General features: G+C 43.6%; 1 long non-coding RNA gene across 2 annotated transcripts in view; it reads right to left on the bottom strand.

Annotated features, from left to right (window-relative positions):
• LOC144141139 (uncharacterized) overlaps positions 1-21,705 on the bottom strand; it is a 95,137-nt gene that overhangs the window by 9,394 nt on the left and 64,038 nt on the right. For both annotated transcript variants that reach the window (XR_013316446.1, XR_013316445.1), the window contains one exon: positions 2,408-2,485. This is a non-coding gene — a long non-coding RNA (uncharacterized LOC144141139). The remainder of the gene's footprint in view (positions 1-2,407; positions 2,486-21,705) is intronic.

Raw genomic sequence — 21,705 nt, 5'->3', positions numbered from 1 at the left:
CATATCCGATAATGCCATATATATGGGCCCCAGGAGATCCCATATATGGTGATTTTTGTTAGGGAAGGAATGGAATCATGACAAGTTTTAAATCCTCGTAAAGAAATTGGAATGAAATGCGAATTCCGATTCCGCAACACTGGCGTGCAGGTACTTTGTGGGCTGAAACTTGGGTCACGCTACCGTGCGGGCGCAGCAGCCTCTTTTATGCGCAGTCACAGCGAAACTTTTCCATTAGTTCTACGAAATAGAATTTGGGGTTAACTTTTACTTATATTATTCCCCGATATTGCTCTCAATAACAAAGCCAACAGCCACTGGTCTATATCAATATTTTAAGTGGCTTATGCCCTAGTCGTTCGTGTACTCAGGAAGCGTGGTGACGAGTATCTAGCTGGAAAGCTATTTTGTGTCTGTATAGAGCTTTTGTAAAAACAATGTTCAGAAAGATCAGTTTTAAAGGGACACTGAAGTGAATTTGTCCAGCTCCCGGTTTTGCTTGCACTGCGTAGACTGGCTCAAATTACCACACTTTTCATCGTTTATCCGGTTGATAAGTCGGTAATTATTTTATAAAGCGGGAAAGAAGAAACACTACCATGCACGGTCTGTGGGGCCAGACCAACTAAAGGCTGTTACGTCGGGAGGAGGTGGTACCGTGATTGGACGATGTCCAAGGTTAGCATTCAAACAAGTTTCGGTGTCGGTTCTGTAAAACAACATACATGACGTCCGACGGCCGTGTTGGATGGGCATTTTCGATATCTCAGTAATCGTCGTACCGCGCTTCTGTCATGTTCCCTGCTGTAATATGCCTGAGATGAGCCTCCCAGGACGGCTTGTCATCGTAGAAATCCCTAGCCGAGGCCTGCGCAGTGGATGAACGTCATCCACGTCACCGAAGATGCTCAAGTTCAATGCGCTTTTCCCGCATATTCGGAGCTTGCCTCACTCATTCCTGTATCGTAAAAAGCTTGCTCGCACCAGGCCAAGGGTCTGCTGATTCTGGGTTGTGCCCACTGCCCGGAAGTAGTCGGTGCTTGGGGCAACAGCACGCCAACGAGAACTCGCGAAGGCGGCAGTGTCAGTGTGCGCGCGTTCTGCGAACTCGCTCGTGCAGCCGTTAACGTTACGACCCGAAAATGGTGAACTCAGTTTAGAAACTACGGGCCGCAAACTAAAAAATCAACTTACAAAAAAAAGCACGTACCCTCGGGGATTCGACCCATCCTAGCGCTTCAGACCACTCGGCCAGTGCTGTCGAGGCGGCAAATATAAAATGTATAATGTATAACGACTTTACAATTTTTGTGAGTTTTAACATTTCAAGTACCTTTGGATACTATTTGCTGTATAGCACTCGTACAGTAAGCGTCCCCCAAACTTCCACAATATCGCACGTCTAGCAATTGCATTTCTTAGACGGAGAAGCGTTCTCAGATGTGGTCTTGCTGCTGACCGCTGTGCGTGTTCACCCTGCCCAAAAACTGCTCCCACCTCCGTTTCGCTTGCACTGTACGGTAAACGTTTCAGTTGATTGTATTTCCTCAGTACCTGTATTGACTTCGCTGACTCTTCTCCTGCCTTCAAGTGCCATTAGATGTTCCTACTATCGTGAAGTCAGCGAAGGGTCGCATATGCACTTGTGCAGCGCTTGCGTGGAGCGACCCGGACACGAAGCTTGAAACAGTGTACAAACTAACAAAGTAAAGAAAGACACATCCTTCCATTGACAAATGTGTTGTGGCTTAGTTTCAACTGAGCGAGCGAATTGCGACGACCCGTCGGCAGGCGGCGGACTAACCGCTGGGCTGACTCACTTAGTCGAAAGGTCGGCGAGCCGTGCAGTAGGACGTGCAACTGCTAGCTCATCTCCTCCCGACGTCACACAAAAACGCCACAGAAAATGGGCGAAGGTGCAGAGAGGAGGACAGCGTTTTGAATAGATTTTTCTACTCAACAAATTTGCGTAAACGCGCTCAGAGTTGTCAAAACGTGGCCTATGGACTCCGGACTACAATTTGCGCTAGTAATCCCGCAATGTTTACAAATCACTTCGGTGTCTCTTTAAAAAGTTATGAGCGTCGTTGGTGAAATAACATAGTAAAACACGATGAAGCAAACAAAATGCTGAAATTTCTCGGATAAAAACTTTTAAGCGAGAAAGATGCTAATATAATACGGGCCAGATGAGCCACTGAATATATGGTATATGAAGAGGAACTATTGTTGTTGTCATAATGTTTGTTTTATAAATTTAATAACAATGGGTTGACATAGAAATAAAAAAGCATACGTTTTGTTATATCTCTGATGGTAAATTACTGAATATAAATCCCCAACAAGCATAAAGCAGTGCTTAGGTTCGCTAGGTATGATATTATAAATGAAGTGAATAAACACTTACGGTCTGCAAATTGCTCCTCTATGACCTGTATATTGTATAAATCAGTCAATCCAAATGATTTATTTATACTCGCTCTTACTGCAAAAGAGAAATACTGATCAACACGTTTTTAGAAGCCATATAGCAAAGTCATCCAAACAGGTCACATTGTAAAATTTCGCTTGCCTTCGCAAAAGGGGGTCATCACGACTTTAGTCATTACATTATTCACAGATGTCTTTGTTTTTTTTTTTGTAATTGGTTATCACAGAAATTAAAGTCAGTACAACCGCCATCTAAGAACACCCTGATATCGCCATACGTGCCTTTAATAAGGCATCCAACTTTTTTATATAGTGAACAGTAAACACACTTTTAAACCCGTCGCGAACGCGCAATGAGATAACCCAAATCGAACACAACGGCGCTGTTTTATAGGCGTACACCTAGCACATGAGTTCAACTCTTATTGTACTAACCTAGTTGAAAGCAACCACGACGAATCTATCGAGCAGTTTCGGACAACCCCTAATGAATATAGCGTATTTTTGAGCCCAGCGAAGCAACAGGAAATTTTTGCAGCTTTTGTTTCCCTGAGCAACTCTAAGTCCAGGGTTGGTGAGGGTATTTGGATAAGTATGTTGATGAATGAGTTTTATCAGCATGGATCATATTTATAACTTGTGCTTGCACTCTGGAGTGTTTCCAGGCAAAATGAAACGGGCTAAAGCGGCAGTTATATACAAATCTGGCCACAAAGACAATTTTTCAAACAACCGTCCAATTTTTTTACGTCCTGCATTTTCTAAAGCCCTAGAAAACATTTTATCAATACGAATCAATTCCTTCTGTGACAAGCATAATGTAGTATCAACTCAGCAGTTTGGCGTTAGGAAGAGTAGATCGACAGAGCTAGCACTACTAACACAAAAAGATTTTATCGTACAATCATTTGAAGATATTAAGCTTACCATGAGTATCTTTGTTGATTTCTCAAAAGCATTTGATTCTCTTAATCACCATTCAAATGAAAACTTCAACACTATGATTTCCGCCGTGTTGCCTTAGCCTTACTCAGATCATACCTTGACAATAGGGAACAGGTCGTAAACACAACTACTGAAGCTACAATTATTATCTATGCCGATGATACCACCATCGTTAAACAATGTAAAGATCCGCATGAACTTTGCCAGTTGGGGAACGCTACATTGCACGATCTAAATATGTGAAATACGGCTGATTCACGCAAAGTAAATACCACCAAAACCAAAGCAGTTGTGTTTACGCCCTCCCAGAAGCATTTATATTACCACTTTCGCGTTCTTATTGGCTTAAACAACATCGAAGTAGTGTGAGAAATAAAACACTTGGTGTAATTTTTAATCAGAATATGTCTTGGACTTCGCATGTGAACCGAGTACTTAGTTCTCTGGCTAAGGTCTCAGGGGCTCTTTGCAGAGTCCTTTATATTTTACCTGAGAAATTTAAGTTATTAGTTTTTGAAGCTCTTTTTTGATCTGTGGTAAATTATTTTACTTTGGTCAGGAGAACTACGTCAAAACAATATAAATCAGATCTACTCAGCGCAAAGAAAGTCCCTCCGACACATAGCAATCCTAAGCTATCATTCACCCGTTGACCACCTTTTCCTTTCCTATAAGGATTTGCTGTTTACTTCTTTATACAATTTCAAATTACTCATCAGGTACAAAAACAGCTTGAAGCCTAATACCACAATTTTATGTCTATCCAGTTTACAGAGTGTCCCTGACACTGGGAATAAACAGCCCTATAATTTGTTGCGTCAGACGTCATGCCTGTCTTTAAAAATGGACGCACTCGAGAAATTCTCCACGTGCGAGGGAAGACGTTTGTTTTTAGACAATTATTGAATATATAAGTTAGAACAAATAAAAATACTCCCATACGTTTTAACAATGGCTAAAGGGAGTCCGCCAGGGCCACAGGACAAAGATGGTGTAATGCGCTTTAGATTCTCAAGAACCAGCTTTTCGTGTAATAGTATAAGTCTTGGGCATTGTACATTGTTTAACAAAAGGTTCATTTCCGTCTCACCTCGCTTGCCATATCTAGCGCTAAATTGCTGCGCAAAATAGTTGGCGACGTCATTCACCTGTTCCCCGGAGGAATTAACCAGGCTGATGCGATCACATGAGTTGTTCTGCCGAGACCGGATATACTTCCAAAATTCTGCAGGCTGGGAATTCATGCTGCTCTCCAGGGAATCTAAATAGGAGTGGTTGTCACGCTTATATAGACTTTTACATATTTTTCGAAAAGACCAAAGTCCTCCTTCCATTTATCAAGTCCCGTAATTTTTTACTTTCTGTGGGCGCGGTCCTTTCATTTAAGCGCGGTACGAAGTTCTGTGGAGAACCAATAGAGGTAATTTGAGCGGCCGGGCTTGAACTTAGGGATAACCTTGTCGATACTACTTTTGGAAATGTCAGTGAACCGCTCGACCTGCGCATCACAATCAGAAAGATATTGAATTGCAGACCAATCAAAAGTAAAAAAGAAGTCATACAAGCCAATGTAGTCCCCACGAGCAAAACAGTAGCAAGATAATTTGTGGTTCTTCAACGAGACACAAAGGCGTTGAAAAGAGATTGGAGTAGAAACTGAAAACGGAGGATGAAACTTGTCGGGTTTAACAAAACAAATACCAGACCTCGATACTCGTGCATTCTGAATGTTTGAAAAGCCGAGGTCTAAGATGTTTTCGGAGCTATTTTTGATATTATTAAGTTGCATCGCGGATATGAAGTCTACGAAGTTTAATTGCATGCTGGGTTTCTGTTACACGTAATAGTTGTCGGGTTGAAGAGTAAGGCTATCCCATTGCACACTAGGTGTATTGAAATCACCAAGAATAACATGCTGATAGTTTTGGTGAGATGTGATTACTTGTTCCATAGATGTAAGAACCTGATTGAAGGATGAAGGAGCAATATCAGGAGGAATATAAAATGCCCCCAGGAAAAGCATCTCATCTCCATTGATTCGTATAACTAGCCAGACAGACTTGTCGTCGCCCTCCAGTTCATGATGCCGCGCACATTGAAAAGCACTGCCAACCGCAACTAACACCCCCCCTCCCTTTTGCTTAACCCCACAAAATCCTTATCTTTACGAAAGAATTGGTAGTTTGGTGGAAAATATTCCGAAGAGCTAATATCACCACATAGCCAGGTTTCACAAATAACAATAACCTGAATACTTGAAGAAACTAAATTTGAGAAAAATTCAGACGCTTTGGTGCGAAGACCGCGAGCATTGTGATATTAAATGTCTATTCTATTTCTTCATTTTTGTCATCATACCCGACATCTGTAGTAAGTATCATCTTCGGAAGAAGCTTTCCTCGGAACGGTTTAAAAAGACAATCCTTAGGCCACAAGGACGGATCTGCCAGACGCTGAGAAAAGTCCTCGCTTGCATTCACGCAGAAGGAGGAATAGGACTCGTACTTCGTCTTCAGCCGCTGGCAGCATAAAGGTGTGACGTCCACGGACGACAAGTGCGTGGTCAGTTGCGCAAAGGTGGTGCAGGGAGATAGCTTCGAAACGAAGATGCGCCTCGGGTGCTTCGTTCGCTGCACAACGGAGATTCGAATTGTGTCTGCTGCGCCTACACACGCCGCACTCCCGTTCTGTTTGTTGGTCTTCACCGAGTCGGTGCGAGGAGTTGCACTGGATGGGGGACCTGGGAGGGGAGAAGGCGAAGAAGTTGTTGACCCCGGCATCGGCTGGTCGGGCGCTGTGTCCGCCACCGTCCCGTTCGTATTCGCCGCAGCACCGGCAAACGTTGAAGAGGGCTCACGCCGTATAGAAGCTGCCGCCGCCTTTCGGATTGAGCGTGGGCGTCGAATCGGGGGAAGAAACGGGAAGAATGGAACCGGCCCGTCGCGACAGCTCCTCGCACAAGCGGCGAACCTCCACCCGCAGCGAAGCAATTACATCTGCCTGCCAGGCGAAAGAACGGGCATTGTCCCTGCAAAGGCGCTCTTCCCATCTCGCAGCTTCGCCACCTCGTCCTTCAGAAAAGAGATCCCTTCGGGGGCGTTGAGAAGCATGCGTTGGAGACCGGCCGAGTCTTCAAGGTCACCCAAACAGGCTGTGCTTTTTCTGTGCAAGAAGTGGTTGCGTCGAGGGAGGCAATCGTTGGCTCTCTTCGCCGGAGTTGATGCTAGGCCTATCCTCGGCATCCAACGCCGAACATGAGCGCATTCTACACTGGAAAGGTTGCTCACCTGTCTTCAAAGATTGTAGCTCCTCATCCGGTAACTGAATACACTTGATGTGAGCACGTTTTTTGCAAGATGCACATCAAAAAGCTTCTGCTTTCCGTAAAAAACAGAGTAGCACAGTACACACGTCCGTGCTTGGCGTGTGTGTGCCGTAAATAATAAACAGTCAATCAATCAATCAACCTTAATTTTTGGTGCCCAGGAACAACCCTAGGGTCTTGGTACTGGTACACCATATACAAACATTCATAAAAACAAAATAAAATCAAGACAACACAAAAAAACCATATGTATGAAAGAAACAATAAAGTAAAAATAGTTACAGTGATCCCAGAAAGCAAAACAGCAAAAAAAGGAAGCCTCGTGTTAGAAGCCATGACACGAGGCCAGCGAAACGTTGAAGGCTCGTGAAAAATTGAAAATACACAAGCAAATACTGAATGAACATGACGGAGATAGATTATACACATAAAACAAAGGTTTTGTAACAAAATGTTAGGAAGTTTCAAAATGAAAAAAATGAAGTTCAGTGTTACAAGCACTGACATTCAAACCTACAAAAATTCAAGCAACACAAAACCAGGAAAAGTGAAAAACAAACAAGTTAGAAGATGAGTTGCATAATATAAATACGGCACATAAATACGGCACATAAATGACATAAAGGCACTTAAGCTACAACAGTTTTCAATTCATTAGAGAACAAAGACGAAGAGCTCTGGAATATATCAAGACGATCTGAATATTCATTATATGCACATTGTATTCTGCAGATGGACGAGCGTCGTGTACTTAAAGCATCTGTTCTGAAAGTTCAAAATATTAATAATAATAATAATCAATCAATCAATCAACCTTTATTTTTGGTGCCCAGGAACAACCCTAGGGTCTTGGTACTGGTACACCATATACAAGCATTCATAAAAACAAACTAAAATCAAGACAACACAACACAGAAAACCATATATATGAACGAAACAATAAAGTAAAAATAGTTACGGAGATCCCAGAAGGCAAAACAGCAAAAAAAAGGAAGCCTAGTGTAAGATGCCATGACACCCGGCCAGCAAAACGTTGAGCGCACGTGAAAAATTGAAAATACACAAGCAAATACTCAATGAACATGACGGAGATAGATTATTCACATAAAACAAAGGTTTTGTAACAAAATCATAGGAAGTTTCAAAATGGAAAAACGAAGTTCAGCGTTACAAGCACTGACACTTAAACCGACAGAAATTCAAGCAATAAAAAATCAGGAAAAGTGAAAAACAAACAAGCAAGATGATGATTTGGAGAAAATAAAAACGGAACAGAAATACGGCACATAAATAACGTAAAGGCACCTAAGCTACAACAGTTTTCAATTCATTAGAGAACAAAGACAAAGAGCTCTGGAATATATCAAGACGATCGGAATATTCGTTATATGCACATTGTATTCTGCAGATGGACGAGCGTCGTCTACTTAAAGCATCTGTTCTGAACGTTCGAAATCTTCGGAAAAGTTTGTTCGGCAAGTTGACATTGATAAGTGCAACCACGTCATCACACAAAATATCACCATGAAGAAGTTTATAAAGAAAGATAATGTCAGCTCTCATTCGTCGACACCAAAGGGAAGGAATACTTTTGAGACAAGACATGCTGCCGTTTGCGTCTTCTTGTACATGACGGAAACGGTGCCTAAAGATAGAAAGGAACTTATTTTGAACCCTTTCGATGCGGTCACTATTGGACTTGCAAGTTCCATTCCAAACAACAGAACCGTATTCGAGAAGAGGTAAGCAGAGAGCTGAATACAACTTTAAGAAAGGAAGAGGACTTTTAAACTCTCTAGAATACCTGCAAACAGCACCCAGACATCGAAGAGAGCGTCTGGTAATTTGTGTAACGTGGGAAGAGAAAGTCAGAGAAGAATCAAATAGTACTCCCAAGTCCCGAATTTCGGTCACCCTCGGCAGTGAAGTGCTTGCTATTTTATAGGAGTATTGCAGCTGTTGAGTTTTCCTACTATAGGAAACAACTTTAGTTTTTGAGGGGTTCAAAATTAAGTCTTTTTTGGTGCACCAACGATGGAATGACACGATATCAGCCTGAAGAGAATTACAGTCCTGAACATTACGCACTTCTCTGAAGATTTTCATATCATCAGCATACAACAAAAAAGATGAATTTTGAATCGCAGAAGCAACATCGTTAATAAAAATGGAAAAAAAGGGGGCCCAGGACGGAACCCTGGGGTACACCACTTGTTGCTTTGTACCTAAATGATGTTTGACCGTTAACACTTACATAGCAATATCGCTCCTGGAGATAGCAACGTATAAGACCCACTAAAGAAGCGGGAACATCTAACAGAATGAGCTTGGCAATCAATAACGAGTGGTTGACTACATCAAAGGCCTTGCTCATGTCACAGTAGACCGCATCAAGCTGGCTTCTACCAACGACTGCTGGGACAGCCTGCTCCATGAAGCATGCGAGGTTTGTGGAAGTTGAGCGACCACGCATGAAGCCATGTTGATTAGGAATGAGGGCGTGTTAAGTGAGAAAGACAAGACCGTATGAAGAGATAACTCGAATATTTTAGAGGCAGAACAAAGGAGCGACACTGGCCTATAGTTCATGGGGTCAGTTTTTGGGCCTGACTTGAAAACAGGGAATATTGAGAAATTTTCCATGAGCGAGGGTACGTGCCAGACCGGAGACAGTTAATAAATATTGAGGTGAACACAGGAACGAATATATTTGCATACGTTTTGAGAATTGCAGCAGGAATACCATCTGGCCCAGAAGACAACGAGGGCTTTAGCCGCTTGATGCTGGTCCGCACGATGTTCTCATCCAATTGGAAACAAGCGGAGTTACCATCCTGGTGACAAGAGACGCTGCTGTCATCACTACCACCGCTAAGCCCAAACAAAGAAGAAAACTGACGAGCAAAGCAGTCGGCCGCATCTGCAACCTCATCGCCATTGGAATCCAGAAGACGAATAGATTCTTTCGTTGTACTAGATCTAGAATGAATGTACTTCCAGAAGGCTCCCGGCTGATGAGTTGCTTTAGCTTCAACTGACGCCAGGTACAAAGCATGATCACGCTTGTGCAATATTTTGCATAGGGCACGTAGGCGCCGGAACTCCTGAGCGAACTGATTTGCACCTCACCACTTCATCTTTCTGTGCGCACGTTCTTTGACTTTCAGAGCATCCCGCAATTCAGAAGAAAACCAGTGTGGGAACTTGAACTTCTTTGGTAAATATTGCGGGATGTATTTCTTCATACCCAAAAGCACAATCTCAGTAAAACGGTCAACTTGTTCATTGACATCAGAGAGGTCAATGACTGTTGACCAAGGGGCAGCAGAAAAGTAGCCATACAGCCCAACGTAATCTCCCCGGGCGAAAGCGTAGCGCGGTTGTGCATTGCTTGAAATTACAGAACGGTGGAGTATTGTAGGAAGGCAACAGGAAATAGAAAGAGGAGGATGATATTTGTCGGGTATTACTAAAGCACAATCAGAGCGCGACACACTAACGCCATCGAAGTTTCAAAAGCACAGGTCCAGAATGTTTCCACTGCAGTTTTTTATGTGATTACGCTGTGCCATGGAAGTGAAACACGAAAAATCTAGTCACCTATTACCCTTCTGTTGAAAGTGGTGGTTGTAGTGGGAACAGGTGAGGTGGCTCCACTGAACGCCAGGAGCGTTAAAATCTCCAAGGAGGAGGACTTTGAGGTCGCAATGAGTAGTGAGCACTTGTTCAATGGAGGAGACTAACTTATTGAACGCGTCAGGAACTACATCAGAAGGAACGTAAAGAACACCAACTAGAAGTTTTTCAGTTTTAGAGATATGAATTTCGACCCATAAAGACTCACCTGCGTTTTCAATATCGCTACGTAGCACACACAGGAGAGATTTGTTAACTGCGAGAAGTACCCCGCCCCCCTTTTGTTTGCATCCCGTTAAGGCACGATCATTACGATATACATGGTAATTTTGAGGAAAATAATCACTGGATAGAATATCAGGGCACAACCAAGTTTCAGATATAGCTATTAACGGAAAGCAAGATGCCAGAACATTACCGAAAAATTCAGTCGCCTTAGTTCGAAGACCTCGCACGTTCTGATAAAAAACATCTAAACTAGTCATTATTCTTTTTCTGATGTGTTGCGCTCAGAGCTGTGAAGCATGCCTTCGCGAAACATGCCTCGAAACTCCTTAAAGAGGCAATGTTTCGGCCAAACAGCGGGGTCATTCAAGCGCTCGAAAAGCTCTTCACTGACGGAAAGATAAAAGGATGCGTACGTGTCATATTTAGTCTTCAGTCGTCGGTAGTTCAAGGGCGAGACGCCTAAGGTTGACAGATGGGCATTAAGACTAGCAGAGGTCGTGGACGGAGAAAGCTTTGAAACGAACATTGCTTTGGGGCGCTTCGGCTGCGGAACGACGACCAGTCCGCATGTGTCCGATGCACCTACACATACCCGGCTTCGACGCTTCTTCTCGACAGTAGGGGGGAGACAGTCAAGCACAGGCGCAGAATGCACCGGGGAAAGTTGGGACGGAGTAGGAGGCAGTGCAGGAGAAGCTGAAGACACCGACTACAGCGGAGCAGACGTAGCCAAAGGCAACATTTCCTTGTTTACAGCTTGGGCAAAAGAAGGCTCCGCTAAGCTGTGACGCACTTCTTCCGGCAACGCGGCGGGGTGGTGTAGTTGGGCACGCAAGGAGCGCACCTCGGCTCGCAAGGAGGCAACTACCTGCGCATAATGGGCGCGGTCACCCTCCCTCCACTGACGGAGACGGTCGAAAGCCTGCGCGTTTTCCCGGCGTAGGAGGTCGTTGTCCTCCCGCAGCCGGGCCACTTGGTCGCTGAGGAAAGAAATGCCGTCCAGCGCGTCGATGAGGAGTGCGCGAAGACCGGCAGCTTCCCCTCCAAGGTCTACCGGTTGGGACGGCGGCGGCGGGGCTTTCTTGACGACTGCCGGCGAGTCTCGTCGAAGGGAGGGGGAAGGAGCCCTGCTTGCGGACGGGCCGATGTCGTCGTTGGCTACGCTAGGCCTAGCCGCTACCTCAGCCGTTTCACAAATATTACACTTGAACGGCCGAGCACCAGATCTCAGGAGCTGAAGCTCAGCGTCCGGCCATACAACACACTTCGCGTGCACGCGTTACTGACAGGAAATACAGCGGAAAAACTCTTGCTTGCCGTAAAAAACACAGGAGCACAGAATACAGCGATCCTTGCTAGGCGCCATCTTGCGCCTAGCAAGGATAATAATAATAATCAATCAATCAATCAATCAATCAATCAATCAATCAATCAATCAATCAATCTATTTTTGGTGCCCAGGAACAACCCTAGGGTCTTGGTACTGCTACACCATATACAAGCATTCATAAAAACAAACTAAAATCAAGACAACACAACACAGAAAACCATATATATAAACGAAACAATAAAGTAAAAATAGTTACGGAGATCCCAGAAGGCAAAACAGCAAAAAAAAGGAAGCCTAGTGTTAGATGCCATGACACCCGGCCAGCAAAACGTTGAGGGCACGTGAAAAATTGAAAATACACAAGCAAATACTCAATGAACATGACGGAGATAGATTATTCACATAAAACAAAGGTTTTGTAACAAAATCATAGGTAGTTTCAAAATGGAAAAACGAAGTTCAGCGTTACAAGCACTGACACCTAAACCGACAGAAATTCAAGCAACACAAAATCAGGAAAAGTGAAAAACAAACAAGCAAGATGATGATTTGCATAAAATAAATACGGAACAGAAATACGGCACATAAATGACATAAAGGCACTTAAGCTACAACAGTTTTCAATTCATTAGAGAACAAAGACAAAGAGCTCTGGAATATATCAAGACGATCGGAATATTCGTTATATGCACATTGTATTCTGCAGATGGACGAGCGTCGTCTACTTAAAGCATCTGTTCTGAACGTTCGAAATCTTCGGAAAAGTTTGTTCGGCAAGTTGACATTGATAAGTGCAACCACGTCATCACACAAAATATCACCATGAAGAAGTTTATAAAGAAAGATAATGTCAGCTCTCATTCGTCGACACCAAAGGGAAGGAATACTTTTGAGACAAGACATGCTGCCGTTTGCGTCTTCTTGTACATGACGGAAACGGTGCCTAAAGATAGAAAGGAACTTATTTTGAACCCTTTCGATGCGGTCACTATTGGACTTGCAAGTTCCATTCCAAACAACAGAACCGTATTCGAGAAGAGGTAAGCACAGAGCCGAATACAACTTTAAGAAAGGAAGAGGACTTTTAAACTCTCTAGAATACCTGCAGACAGCACCCAGACATCGAAGAGAGCGTCCGGTAATTTGTGTAACGTGGGAAGAGAAAGTCAGAGAAGAATCAAATAGTACTCCCAAGTCCCGAATTTCGGTCACCCTCGGCAGTGCAGTGCTTGCTATTTTATAGGAGTATTGCAGCTGTTGAGTTTTCCTACTGTAGGAAACAACTTTGGTTTTTGAGGGGTTCAAAATTCAGTCGTTTTTGGTGCACCAACGATGGAATGACACGATATCAGCCTGAAGAGAATTACAGTCCTGAACATTACGCACTTCTCTGAAGATTTTCACATCATCAGAATACAACAAAAAAGAAGAATTTTTAATGGCAGAAGCAACATCTTTATGAAAATGGAAAAAAGAAGGGGGCCCAGAACGGAGCCCTGGGGTACACCACTGGTTGCTTTGTACCTAAATGATGTTTGACCATTAAAACTTACATAGCAATATCGCTCCTGGAGATAGCAACGTATAAGACCCACTAAGGAAGCGTGAACATCTAACAGAATGAGCTTGGCAAGCAATAACGAGTGGTTGACTACATCAAAGGCCTTGCTCATGTCACAGTAGACCGCATCAAGCTGGCTTCTACCAATGACTGCTGGGACAGCCTGCTCCATGAAGCATGCGAGGTTTGTGGAAGTTGAGCGACCACGCATGAAGCCATGTTTATTAGGAATGAGGACGTGTTTAAGTTAGAAAGACAAGACCTTATGAAGAGATAACTCGAATATTTTAATGGCAGAACAAAGAAGCGACACTGGCCTATAGTTCATGGGGTCAGTTTTTGGGCCTGACTTGAAAACAGGGAATACACGACAGATTTTCCATGATCGAGGGAACGTGCCAGACCGGAGACAGTTATTAAATATTGAGGCGAACACAGGAACAAATGTATTTGCATACGTTTTTAGAATTGCAGCAGGAATACCATCTGGCCCAGAAGAAAACGAGGGCTTTAGCCGCTTGATGCTGGCCCGCACGATGTTCTCATCCAATTGGAAACAAGCGGAGTAACCGTCCTGGTGACAAGAGACGCTGCCGTCATCACTACCACCGCTAAGCCCAAACAAAGAAGAAAACTGTCGAGCAAAGCAGTCGGCCGCATCTGCAACCTCATCGCCGTTGGAATCCAGTAGACGAATAGATTCTTTCATTGTACTAGATCTAGAATGAATGTACTTCCCGAAGGCTCCCGGCTGATGAGTTGCTTTAGCTTCAACTGACGCCAGGTACAAAGCATGATCACGTTTGTGCAATATTTTGCATAGGGCACGTAGGCGCCGGAACTCCTGAACGAACTGATTCGCACCAGAGCGCTTCATCTTTCTGTGCGCGCGTTCTTTGAGTTTCAGGGCATCCCGCAATTCAGAAGAAAACCAGTGTGAAAACTTGAACTTCTTTGGTAAATATTGCGGGATGTATTTCTTCATACCCAAAAGCACAATCTCAGTAAATACGGTCAACTTGTTCATTGACATCAGAGTGGTCAATGACTGTTGACCAAGGGGCAGCAGAAAAGTAGCCATACAGCCCAACGTAATCTCCCCGGGCGAAAGCGTAGCGAGGTTGCGCATTGCTTGAAATTACAGAACGGTGGAACATTGTAGGAAGGCAACAGGAAATAGAAAGAGGAGGATGATATTTGTCGGGTATTACTAAAGCACAATCAGAGCGCGACACATTAACGCCATCGAAGTTTGAAAAGCACAGGTCCAGAATGTTTCCACTGCAGTTTTTTATGTGATTACGCTGTGCCATGGAAGTGAAAGACGAAAAATCTAGTAACCTATTACCCTTCTGTTGAAAGTGGTGGTTGTAGTGGGAACAAGTGAGGTGGCTCCCCTGAACGCCAGGAGCGTTAAAATCTCCAAGGAGGAGGACCTTGAGGTCGCAATGAGTAGTGAGCACCTGTTCAATGGAGGAGATTAACTTATTGAACGCGTCAGGAACTACATCAGGAGGAACGTAACAAACACCAACTAGAAGTTTTTCAGTTTTAGAGATATGAATTTCGACCCATAAAGACTCACCTGCGTTTTCAATATCGCTACGTAGCACACACGGGAGAGATTTGTTAACTGCGAGAAGTACCCCGCCCCCCTTTTGTTTGCATCCAGTTAAGGCACGATCATTACGATATACATGGTAATTTTGAGGAAAATAGTCATTGGATAGAATATCAGGGCACAACCAAGTTTCAGATATAGCTATTAACGGAAAGCAAGAAGCCAGAACATTATTAATAATATTAATTAGCCAAACAATAATAATATTAATAATAATAATAGTAATATTATTATTATTTATAATAATAATAATCAATCAGCCATTATTTTCAGTGCCCAGGAACAACCCTAGGGTCTTGATGTTGGAACACCATGCAAAACAAAAAAACACCTAAATTAAGACGAGACAACACACAAAACCAATATGTATGACAGCAGCAATAAAGTAAATAATATATACAGAAATCTTACAAAAAAAAGGAAAGAAAAGAAAAGAATAAAAGGTCAAAAAAGAAAAGACAGCCCTAGGGTTCAAAGACATAAGACTCGGCCAGCGAAACGTTCAAGAGATGTGAAAAATAGGAACTATACAAGCAAATATTTAGTGGACATGACTGTACGCTTAAAACCAAGGTTTTCTCACAACCGTTTAGGAAGCTCCAAAATAAAAAAACGAAAAAAGCTTCACCATTAGCAACACTGACACTAAAACGTACAGATATTCAAGCACCACAAAACAAGGAAAAGTGAAAAACAAGCAAGAACACAGTTTGCACATAATAAATACATGATTTATTATTATATGCAAATCAATTACAAGAAATAAATCAATTGTGAATATCAATAGTAATAATCAATCAATGAATCAATCAATCATGTTTATTTAAGTACCCAGGAACAGCCAGAAGCCTGAGTACCTGCGCACGGATAGTTACATGAAAACAAAATACAAGAAACATATTGCAAGAAACAAACAAGCGACAAGACACACACAAACTGAAGTAGCGAAAATTACAGAAATAAAGTGCAGGCGGAGCCTGGGTACAGGTAAAAAAGAAAAAAGAAGATGCCTTTGTGGCTCAACTTATTTTAATGAATACACAACAAGCAGAAAACAAAGTTTGACAGTAAGACGACAAAAACAATGACAAGAGTATAGAGACAAATGATAAGACAAGCATGATAAGTAAACAGTTTCAAAAATAGGCAACAATACTGGGTAAACAGAACTGCAGAGCAACCGAATTTCAGCAATAAAAAAAAAGAAAAACGAACGACAGAGATATCATAGATGTTCAACTTACTGTATTCAACAACGCAGTACGGTAAATTGTAAAGGAACTTTGAAAGAGGTCAAGGCGTTCAGAGAAGCGGTTGTAGCAATTCTGTATTCTGCGCACAGGAGAATGATTGGAGTTGCGCGCAGCGATCAAGAAAGGGCGATGCGACCTGGTGGGCCTTTGTGGAACACTAAACTCTAAACAGTTAAGCAGGTCTGCGCAAGAAAGGTCACCATGAACAATTTTGCTAAGAAATGTAAGGTCTGCACGCATACGTCTGCAGGTCAACGAAGGGATGTAAGGAACTATGGGCAAGTCAGAATCAGGATGAAAACTGTGATTGTGACGACGCTGCTTAAATATGGATAAAAACTTCTTCTGCACACGTTCTATTATTTCACTACTAGATTTGGAGATTCTGTTCTATACAATACAAGCATATTCTAACTGGAGGATACATATTGCATTGTATAGCATTAGAAATGGATCTGGCGAAGAGAATTCCTTTGTAATCCGACACACATTTCCAAGACTCGGGAGCGCTCGCCGGGTGATGAGCCTAATATGAGAAGAAAAAGAGAGAGTACTGTCGAAAAGAACCCCGAGGTCTCTAATCTCCTCAACCCTTTGCAAAGGAGCTCCCTCTATATTGTAGGAAAACAGTAGATGATGGGTTTTCCGGCTGTACGTGACAACCTTTGCTTTAGCTGGGTTTAAAATTAGACAGTGTTTGCTGCACCAGACCGATAATTCCGACACAACCCTCTGCAAGGCACAGCAGTCCTGAAAACTGCTAATGTGCCTAAATAGTTTGACATCGTCAGCATAGAGAAGAAATGAAGATTTTGTTAGAACACTGTTGACACATCATTGATAAAGATAGAAAACAATAGTGGAACCAGCACAGAACCCTGATGTACACCACTCGTTGCAGTGTAAACACTAGATCTTTTGAAGTTTACATCTACGTAAAAGGACCGGTCAAGGAGATAGTTAGACAACAAGGCAACAAGGCTGGCGTCAACACCGGATGTAGTAATCTTGGTAAATAATAATTGATGGTTAACTACATCAAACGCCTTACTGAGGTCAAATTAAATAATATCCAACTGGCCGTTTTCACAAACTGCAGCCAAAGCCTGTGTAATAAAGCTTGCAAGATTTGTAACCGTCGATCGACCCGAGAAAAAGCCGTACTGATTTGGTATCAGAACGTTGTTGACGCAGGCAGCAAGAACGTTGTGCAGAGCTGACTCAAAGAGTTTTGAGGTGACACAAAGGAGTGAGATTGGGCGATAGTTAGTAACGGCTGACTTATCACCAGACTTAAATATTGGAAAAATTCGAGCGATCTTCCATGCACGAGGAAATTTGCCGAAAAGTAAACAGTTATTATAAATGGAAGTTAAGACAGGCACAAAAATGTTGCCGTAAGCCTTCATCAGGGCTGCTGGAATTCTATCTGCACCACAGGAAAATGACGGTTTCATCCGTTTAAGGCTATCATTGACAAGTTTTTCATCGAACATAAGTGTACTAAAATTAGACATTATTAAACGAAAGGAGTTCGTCGTGACCATCTGGCAGTTGAAAGAAAGAATTAAAGTACTGACCAATGCTCGTGGCAACATCCTCAACCTTTTCCCCATCGGAATTAAGCAGGCTAATGTGTTCTTTAGACGCCTTAGAACGGCCGCGTACATACCTCCAGAATTCAGCCGGTTTCTGAGGCGCAGAAGCCTCTAACGGCTCTATATAGAGCGGGTGGTCACGCCGGTAGAGGCTTTTACAAAGTGAGCAATACCGACTAAACTCCGCTTTCCACTTGTCAAGCCCAGAACGCTTGGCCTTTTTGTGGGCGCTGTCCTTAAGTTTAAGCGAACTTCGAAGTTCTTTAGAGAACCAGTGGGGAAATTTGGAATAAACAGGCTTATAACAAGGGATGCACTTTTCCATGCCACTCCTGACAATTTCGGTAAAACGTCGAACCTGTTCGTCAACATCATTGACATCAAAAACACTAGACCATTCTGCAGATGAATGAAAGGGATAGAGCCCAACATAATCTCCACGCTTGAAAGCATATCGCGGGACTGCACAATCGTCAACACCACCATATCAATGCTGGGCAGCGACAGAGACAGAGACAATAAGAGGGGGGAAACTTGTCGTGGTGTACAAGTGATATTTCGGAGGCACACACTTGTACGTTTTTCAAGTTCGAGAAGCACACATCTAGGACATTACCACAGAAGTTTTCTATGTGGTAGAACTGCTGCAAGGAGGTGAATGATTGAAAATCTAATAACATGCTGCATTTCTGCGCTGAATAATGGTTTTTGTGCTGAAATTAAAGACTTTTCCAGTGAATACATGGGGTGTTGAAGTCCCCAAGTATAATTAGCTTATGGTTGGAGTGTGAATTCGAAATATTTTCAATAGATGTGAGCTTTCGATTATATTCAGCAGGTAAAATATCCGGGATATCCGGGGATATATAGAATGCACCGATGAGCAGCTTCTCGCCCCACTTGAGGCCTACCTCACGCCAGACTGATTCCTCCGTCTCGAGGTCTGCACGCCGCACGCATTGCACTGAGCGATCGATGGCAATGAGAGCACCGCGACCCTTTTGCTTAGGCCCAGTTAACTTTCTGTCACTTCTAAAAATTTCATAGGTCGGAGGAAAATAGTCGGAAGCTGAGATATCATTGCAAAACCAAGTTTCAGTAATAACAATAGTAGGAAATTTGGAGCAAACAACATTTCTAAGAAATTCGGATGACTTAGTACAAGACCCCGAGAATTTTGATAATAGATGTCGAGAGTGTCTTTCTTACTGGTCATTCTGAGACGTTTCACAGCTGTGCACCATGCCAGGGTGGAGCTTGCCTTGGAACGGCTAGAAGAGGCAGCCCTTTGGCCACATAGATGGGTCGCACAGGCGCCTGAAACACTCTGCGTCAACAGTTACACAAAAAGAAGAATACGAGTCATACTTTGTTTCAAGTAATTTGCACGACAATTTCGTGACTTGCACATTTGACAAGTGGGCCAACAGTTGCCCAGATGTCGTGTTAGCCGACAACTTCGAAACAAAGATTGCCCTGGAGCTCGGCGGTCGGCGCACCACAACCAACTCAGAAGCTTCCGATGCACCAACGCGAGGAGGGCTTGTTTTCTTCACTAATTTTGCCGCCGGGCCATTACTCGCAGTGTCGGACAGTAGAGGCGGTGGCAAAGGGCAGTCCGATGGGGAACCCAAATCACTCAACGCCGCACCTGGTTGACCGCTGGAGCGTTCTTCGAATGCCGAAGCGTTCGTCGAGGACAACAGGGGGCCGCCTTCGCCCGCTACACCGGCGGCAGCTGCGGCGAACGACGACCTCATGGGGAGACCGGAGTGCGGTGACGTCACCGGTGGCGTGAAAAGGCTAGCAGGCTTCGGGGAAGCAAGCGGGCAAGGCGGCGGACGGGCGAGCTCCCCTCGCAGGCAGCGAACCTCCTCACGCAGGGAAGCGACGAGTGCAGCCTGATGGGCAAGCCCAGCCACATTGTCCCGTCGCAGAAGCCGGTTCTCCTCGCGCAGCTCGGCGACAACATCCCCGAGAAAAGAGAGGCTGGCGCAGGATTCGGACAGGAGATTCTTCAAAGCAGCTACCTCTGCGCGTAGGTCCGCCGAAGGGTTGAAGCTTGGTCCGACAGGGGACGCCACTCGTTTTGCCGGGATGTTCACTGGCTCACCGTCTTCGCTGGTTTGGTCACCGGGGTCGCTAGGCCTAGCGGGTGACGCCGCAGCCACACACAGATTGCAGACGAACGGCTGCTCACCGGAGAGCAAACACTGCATTTCCTAGTCCGGAAGAACAATGCACTTTCCGTGCGCACGGCGTTTACACGCAGAACATCAAAAAACTCCTGCCTCCCGAAGAAACGGAGGCAGCAGAGGAGGCACTTGTGCTTTCTGGGCGCCATCATACGGCGAATAATAATAATAATCAATCAATGAAGCAATCAATCAATCAATCAATCAATCAATCAATCAATCAATCAATCAATCAATCAATCAATCAATCAATCAATCAATGAATCTCTTTATTATAGTGCCCAGGTACAGCCGTAGCCTTTGTTCTGGCGCACTTACGAAAAAGACAGACGACGACACAAATACATCCACGCGTGAGAACAACAAAATACAAGCGAAAAAAACAACTAGAATGAAGAATAAAGGTTATTTAACAAAATCAATGATTTCGGCACACTAAAGTTTGAACAGTCACGAAACGATAAAACAGTGTCATAAAAATGTGACACTACAAACAGGCAGATATAGATATATCTGAGTAGGAACAATAACAAAGGCGAGCAACATAAACGAAAATAGGGCAATGAAAATAGAATTAAAACTGGTCAGAACCAAGTCGGGAACAGACAGAAGTCAGAAGGTCGCACATGTAAGACCGAAGGGGTGTATGAAACAGGTCAATGTTATGGGAGTAGAGATTGTATGTTTCTTGAAGGCGGTACAATGTGCCGTGTCTATTGCATGTCTTGCGGGTACGCAGTATAGGAGACTTACGGGTTAGTTTCGACGGTACTCTAAGATTTACATTTGCAAGCAACTCCGAACAAGAATTAATCCCGTGTACACGTTTAAATAAAAAAATTAGGTCAGCATTGGTTCGTCTTGACTTCAAACTTTGGAGAGGATTAGAAGTAAAAAAGTCTGAACCATTGCACTGTGGCGGGAGAAACGATGTTTGTGGATAGATATGAACTTATTTTGCACTTTGTCAAGTATATTACTGTTCAACTGACACGTGTCGTTTGAAACAACAGATGCATATTCTAAAATAGGGCGGACAACAGACAAATAAAGCTTTAGTATTAAGACAGGGTTGCTGAATTCTCTTGCTATTCGACAGACAAGCCCCAAGCGGCGAAGGGCGCGCTTTGAAATAGAATCCACACGAGCAGAAAAGTTTAGCGCACTGTCAAATACCACTCCAAGGTCAGATATTTTACACACACGCGGTAGTGGCACACTTTTCACAACGTACAGATAAAGTATGGGGTTTGTTTTACGAGTGTAGGACATAGCCTTCGTTTTAGTGCCACTAAGAGCAAGCTTGTACGCGGAACACCAGTTGCTAAAAGCGTCCACACCAGATTGAAGAGCTATGCAATATTCAGCGCTAGTAACTTCTTTAAATATTTTGATGTCATGAGCATATAACAGAAAACAAGAGTGATTTATAGAGGCTGAGACGTCATTAACAAACGAAGAAAACAAAAGGGGCCCCAGAACAGATCCCTGAGGCACACCACTGGAAGCATAGTAGGCAGCAGATTCTTTATCATTAACAGAGACAAAACATGACCTATTGTTAAGATAGCTGCTGAGTAACT

Source organism: Haemaphysalis longicornis, unplaced genomic scaffold, assembly GCF_048455015.1.
Source record: "Haemaphysalis longicornis isolate Haplotype H1 unplaced genomic scaffold, Haemaphysalis longicornis Haplotype H1 scaffold_6, whole genome shotgun sequence".
NCBI lineage: Eukaryota > Metazoa > Arthropoda > Arachnida > Ixodida > Ixodidae > Haemaphysalis > Haemaphysalis longicornis.
This window is presented reverse-complemented; position numbering and strand designations above follow the sequence as displayed.